This window comes from Nematostella vectensis, chromosome 15 (assembly GCF_932526225.1).
Source record: "Nematostella vectensis chromosome 15, jaNemVect1.1, whole genome shotgun sequence".
Classification (NCBI taxonomy): domain Eukaryota; kingdom Metazoa; phylum Cnidaria; class Anthozoa; order Actiniaria; family Edwardsiidae; genus Nematostella; species Nematostella vectensis.
In genome coordinates this window covers 4,289,503-4,295,926 of record NC_064048.1, presented here as the reverse complement: position 1 = coordinate 4,295,926, position 6,424 = coordinate 4,289,503, and positions in this window count along the sequence as shown.

Below are 6,424 nucleotides of genomic sequence, written 5' to 3'. Positions count from 1 at the left end.
ACAGGTATAAAAAGTTGACAGGTATAAAAAGTTGACAGGTATAAAAAGTTGACAGGTATAAAAAGTTGACAGGTATAAAAAGTTGACAGGTATAAAAAGTTGACAGGTATAAAAAGTTGACAGGTATAAAAAGTTGACAGGTATAAAAGGTTGACAGGTATAAAAAGTTGACAGGTATAAAAAGTTGACAGGTATAAAAGTTGACAGGTATAAAAAGTTGACAGGTATAAAAGTTGACAGGTATAAAAAGTTGACAGGTATAAAAGTTGACAGGTATAAAAAGTTGACAGGTATAAAAAGTTGACAGGTATAAAAAGTTGACAGGTATAAAAAGTTGACAGGTATAAAAAGTTGACAGGTATAAAAAGTTGACAGGTATAAAAAGTTGACAGGTATAAAAGTTGACAGGTATAAAAGTTGACAGGTATAAAAAGTTGACAGGTATAAAAAGTTGACAGGTATAAAAAGTTGACAGGTATAAAAAGTTGACAGGTATAAAAAGTTGACAGGTATAAAAAGTTGACAGGTATAAAAAGTTGACAGGTATAAAAAGGTTGACAGGTATAAAAAGTTGACAGGTATAAAAAGTTGACAGGTATAAAAAGTTGACAGGTATAAAAAGTTGACAGGTATAAAAAGTTGACAGGTATAAAAAGGTTGACAGGTATAAAAAGGTTGACAGGTATAAAAAAGTTGACAGGTATAAAAAGTTGACAGGTATAAAAAGGTTGACAGGTATAAAAAGTTGACAGGTATAAAAAGTTGACAGGTATAAAAAGTTGACAGGTATAAAAAGGTTGACAGGTATAAAAAGTTGACAGGTATAAAAAGTTGACAGGTATAAAAAGTTGACAGGTATAAAAAGTTGACAGGTATAAAAAAGTTGACAGGTATAAAAAGTTGACAGGTATAAAAAGTTGACAGGTATAAAAGTTGACAGGTATAAAAAGTTGACAGGTATAAAAAGTTGACAGGTATAAAAAGTTGACAGGTATAAAAAGTTGACAGGTATAAAAAGTTGACAGGTATAAAAAGTTGACAGGTATAAAAAGTTGACAGGTATAAAAAGTTGACAGGTATAAAAAGTTGACAGGTATAAAAAGTTGACAGGTATAAAAAGTTGACAGGTATAAAAAGTTGACAGGTATAAAAAGTTGACAGGTATAAAAAGTTGACAGGTATAAAAAGTTGACAGGTATAAAAAGTTGACAGGTATAAAAAGTTGACAGGTATAAAAAGTTGACAGGTATAAAAAGTTGACAGGTATAAAAAGTTGACAGGTATAAAAAGTTGACAGGTATAAAAAGTTGACAGGTATAAAAAGTTGACAGGTATAAAAAGTTGACAGGTATAAAAAGTTGACAGGTATAAAAAGTTGACAGGTATAAAAAGTTGACAGGTATAAAAAGTTGACAGGTATAAAAAGTTGACAGGTATAAAAAGTTGACAGGTATAAAAAGTTGACAGGTATAAAAAGTTGACAGGTATAAAAAGTTGACAGGTATAAAAAGTTGACAGGTATAAAAAGTTGACAGGTATAAAAAGTTGACAGGTATAAAAAGTTGACAGGTATAAAAAGTTGACAGGTATAAAAAGTTGACAGGTATAAAAAGTTGACAGGTATAAAAAGTTGACAGGTATAAAAGTTGACAGGTATAAAAAGGTTGACAGGTATAAAAAGTTGACAGGTATAAAAGTTGACAGGTATAAAAAGTTGACAGGTATAAAAAGTTGACAGGTATAAAAAGTTGACAGGTATAAAAAGTTGACAGGTATAAAAAGTTGACAGGTATAAAAAGTTGACAGGTATAAAAAGTTGACAGGTATAAAAAGTTGACAGTAGTAAAAAAGTTGACAGGTATAAAAAGTTGACAGGTATAAAAAGTTGACAGGTATAAAAAGTTGACAGGTATAAAAAGTTGACAGGTATAAAAAGTTGACAGGTATAAAAAGTTGACAGGTATAAAAAGTTGACAGGTATAAAAAGTTGACAGGTATAAAAAGTTGACAGGTATAAAAAGTTGACAGGTATAAAAGTTGACAGGTATAAAAAGTTGACAGGTATAAAAAGTTGACAGGTATAAAAAGTTGACAGGTATAAAAAGTTGACAGGTATAAAAAGTTGACAGGTATAAAAAGTTGACAGGTATAAAAAGTTGACAGGTATAAAAAGTTGACAGGTATAAAAAGTTGACAGGTATAAAAAGTTGACAGGTATAAAAAGTTGACAGGTATAAAAAGTTGACAGGTATAAAAAGTTGACAGGTATAAAAAGTTGACAGGTATAAAAGTTGACAGGTATAAAAAGGTTGACAGGTATAAAAAGTTGACAGGTATAAAAAGTTGACAGGTATAAAAAGGTTGACAGGTATAAAAAGTTGACAGGTATAAAAAGTTGACAGGTATAAAAGTTGACAGGTATAAAAAGTTGACAGGTATAAAAAGGTTGACAGGTATAAAAAGGTTGACAGGTATAAAAAGTTGACAGGTATAAAAAGTTGACAGGTATAAAAAGTTGACAGGTATAAAAAGTTGACAGGTATAAAAAGTTGACAGGTATAAAAAGTTGACAGGTATAAAAAGTTGACAGGTATAAAAGGTTGACAGGTATAAAAAGGTTGACAGGTATAAAAAGTTGACAGGTATAAAAAGTTGACAGGTATAAAAGTTGACAGGTATAAAAGTTGACAGGTATAAAAGGTTGACAGGTATAAAAGGTTGACAGGTATAAAAAGGTTGACAGGTATAAAAGGTTGACAGGTATAAAAAGTTGACAGGTATAAAAAGGTTGACAGGTATAAAAAGTTGACAGGTATAAAAGGTTGACAGGTATAAAAGGTTGACAGGTATAAAAAGGTTGACAGGTATAAAAAGGTTGACAGGTATAAAAAGTTGACAGGTATAAAAGTTGACAGGTATAAAAAGTTGACAGGTATAAAAAGTTGACAGGTATAAAAAGTTGACAGGTATAAAAAGTTGACAGGTATAAAAAGTTGACAGGTATAAAAGGTTGACAGGTATAAAAAGTTGACAGGTATAAAAAGTTGACAGGTATAAAAAGTTGACAGGTATAAAAAGTTGACAGGTATAAAAGGTTGACAGGTATAAAAAGTTGACAGGTATAAAAAGGTTGACAGGTATAAAAAGTTGACAGGTATAAAAAGTTGACAGGTATAAAAGGTTGACAGGTATAAAAAGTTGACAGGTATAAAAGGTTGACAGGTATAAAAGGTTGACAGGTATAAAAGGTTGACAGGTATAAAAAGTTGACAGGTATAAAAAGTTGACAGGTATAAAAAGTTGACAGGTATAAAAAGTTGACAGGTATAAAAAGGTTGACAGGTATAAAAGGTTGACAGGTATAAAAGGTTGACAGGTATAAAAGGTTGACAGGTATAAAAGGTTGACAGGTATAAAAGGTTGACAGGTATAAAAAGTTGACAGGTATAAAAGGTTGACAGGTATAAAAAGTTGACAGGTATAAAAAGTTGACAGGTATAAAAAGTTGACAGGTATAAAAAGTTGACAGGTATAAAAAGTTGACAGGTAGTATAAAAAGTTGACAGGTATAAAAAGTTGACAGGTATAAAAGGTTGACAGGTATAAAAGGTTGACAGGTATAAAAGGTTGACAGGTATAAAAGGTTGACAGGTATAAAAGGTTGACAGGTATAAAAAGTTGACAGGTATAAAAAGTTGACAGGTATAAAAAGTTGACAGGTATAAAAAGTTGACAGGTATAAAAAGTTGACAGGTATAAAAGGTTGACAGGTATAAAAGGTTGACAGGTATAAAAGGTTGACAGGTATAAAAGGTTGACAGGTATAAAAAGTTGACAGGTATAAAAAGTTGACAGGTATAAAAGTTGACAGGTATAAAAAGTTGACAGGTATAAAAAGTTGACAGGTATAAAAGGTTGACAGGTATAAAAAGTTGACAGGTATAAAAGGTTGACAGGTATAAAAGGTTGACAGGTATAAAAGGTTGACAGGTATAAAAGGTTGACAGGTATAAAAGGTTGACAGGTATAAAAAGTTGACAGGTATAAAAAGTTGACAGGTATAAAAAGTTGACAGGTATAAAAAGTTGACAGGTATAAAAGGTTGACAGGTATAAAAGGTTGACAGGTATAAAAGGTTGACAGGTATAAAAGGTTGACAGGTATAAAAAGTTGACAGGTATAAAAAGTTGACAGGTATAAAAAGTTGACAGGTATAAAAAGTTGACAGGTATAAAAGGTTGACAGGTATAAAAGGTTGACAGGTATAAAAGGTTGACAGGTATAAAAGGTTGACAGGTATAAAAGGTTGACAGGTATAAAAGGTTGACAGGTATAAAAGGTTGACAGGTATAAAAAGTTGACAGGTATAAAAAGTTGACAGGTATAAAAAGTTGACAGGTATAAAAAGTTGACAGGTATAAAAAGTTGACAGGTATAAAAGGTTGACAGGTATAAAAGGTTGACAGGTATAAAAAGTTGACAGGTATAAAAGGTTGACAGGTATAAAAAGTTGACAGGTATAAAAAGTTGACAGGTATAAAAAGTTGACAGGTAGTATAAAAAGTTGACATGTAGTAAAAAAAGTTGACAGGTATAAAAAGTTGACAGGTATAAAAAGTTGACAGGTATAAAAGGTTGACAGGTATAAAAAGTTGACATGTAGTAAAAAAAAGTTGACAGGTATAAAAAGTTGGCAGGTATAAAAAGTTGGCAGGTATAAAATTTCTTCAGGTATTAAAAAGTGTGTCAGGTATTACAAAGTGCGTCAGATATTAAAAAGTGTGTAAGGTATTACAAAGTGTTTCAGGTATTACAAAATGTGTTGGGTACTACAAACTGTTTCAGATATTATAAAGTGCGTCTGGTATAAAAAAGTGTGCCAGGTATTACAAAGTGCGTCAGGTGTTACAAAGTGTGTAAGGTATTACAAAGTGTGTCAGGTATTACAAAGTGCGTCAAGTATTACAAAGTGCGTCAGGTATTACAAAGTGCGTCAAATATTACAAAGTGCGCCAGGTATTACAAAATGCGTCAGGTATTACAAAGTGTTTCAGGTATTACAAAGTGCGTCAGGTATTACAAAGTGCGTCAGATATTAAAAAGTGTGTAAGGTATTACAAAGTGTGTCAGGTATTACAAAATGTGTTGGGTACTACAAACTGTTTCAGATATTATAAAGTGCGTCTGGTATAAAAAAGTGTGCCAGGTATTACAAAGTGCGTCAGGTGTTACAAAGTGTGTAAGGTATTACAAAGTGTGTCAGGTATTACAAAGTGCGTCAAGTATTACAAAGTGCGTCAGGTATTACAAAGTGTGTCAGGTATTACAAAGTGTGTCAGGTATTACAAAGTGCGTCAGGTATAAAAAGGTGTGCCAGGTATTTCAAGGTGCGTCAGGTATAACAAAGTGCGTTAAATATTACAAAGTGCGTCAGGTATTACAAAGTGCGTCAAATATTACAAAGTGCGTCAAGTATTACAAAGTGCGTCAGGTATTACAAAGTGCGTCAGGTATTACAAAGTGCGTCAGGTATTACAAAGTGATTCAGGTATTATAAAATGCATCAGGTATAACAAAGTGCGTCAGGTATTACAAAGTGAGGTAATAGAAATATGTCAGTTATATTAGTCGCGCTTCTAAGCTTTCATTTTTTATTGGCTCTCTAATCTTGAAATAAAATTGCGACAAGTTAATTGAAAATTGCGTCAGGTAATACAAATTACAACGATATAACAAATTGCGACTCTACAAGCCAACCACTGAACTTTGCAATAGCTGAAAAAATAGACTTATAATCACCAAATCTTGCAAATATTTTACGGAAACAGTTTATAAATTCGTCATGTGTATTTTTTAGGTGGTACTTCTGTTTTCTTTTTTAAAAGATAGAAGATATTTAGTAGATACATAAAAAATATACAACGCTAGATTTAGTGAACGTTTTCCAGAAAATGAGTAATCGATGTTTACTGAATTGAGCGTTTTCTTTTTTCTGTCATTTTCTTTCCTGAAGTTATATTTGTCGAATTTTCAATACAAAAGACTTTTCAAATAAATGAACTTTGTTTTTTCTGGCACCTAACGGATTGCCGGCAGAAGCTGATAACCCCTTTAATAATATTTTTAATAACTTGTTTGCTGTTGTTAGCGTTGCCATGTGAAACGTGTTTAGAGTTTTTTCAATCAAAAGGAAGTGTTTTGAGAATGTTATCTAATGTGATTGTAATGTTGAATATTTGCATTGGATCTAAAAGTCAAGATGTACCCTTAATTTTCTTCTTTGACTGCAATTCAATGCAATTATTGCATATCTGTAAGTATTACTGCTACTGAAGGCTGATTTTTTTTTGTAGCAACGGATCTATCAGAATAAATCCTCCTCTATAAATTATGGATTTATTTGGGTGTTGTCTGTGGCGGTGAA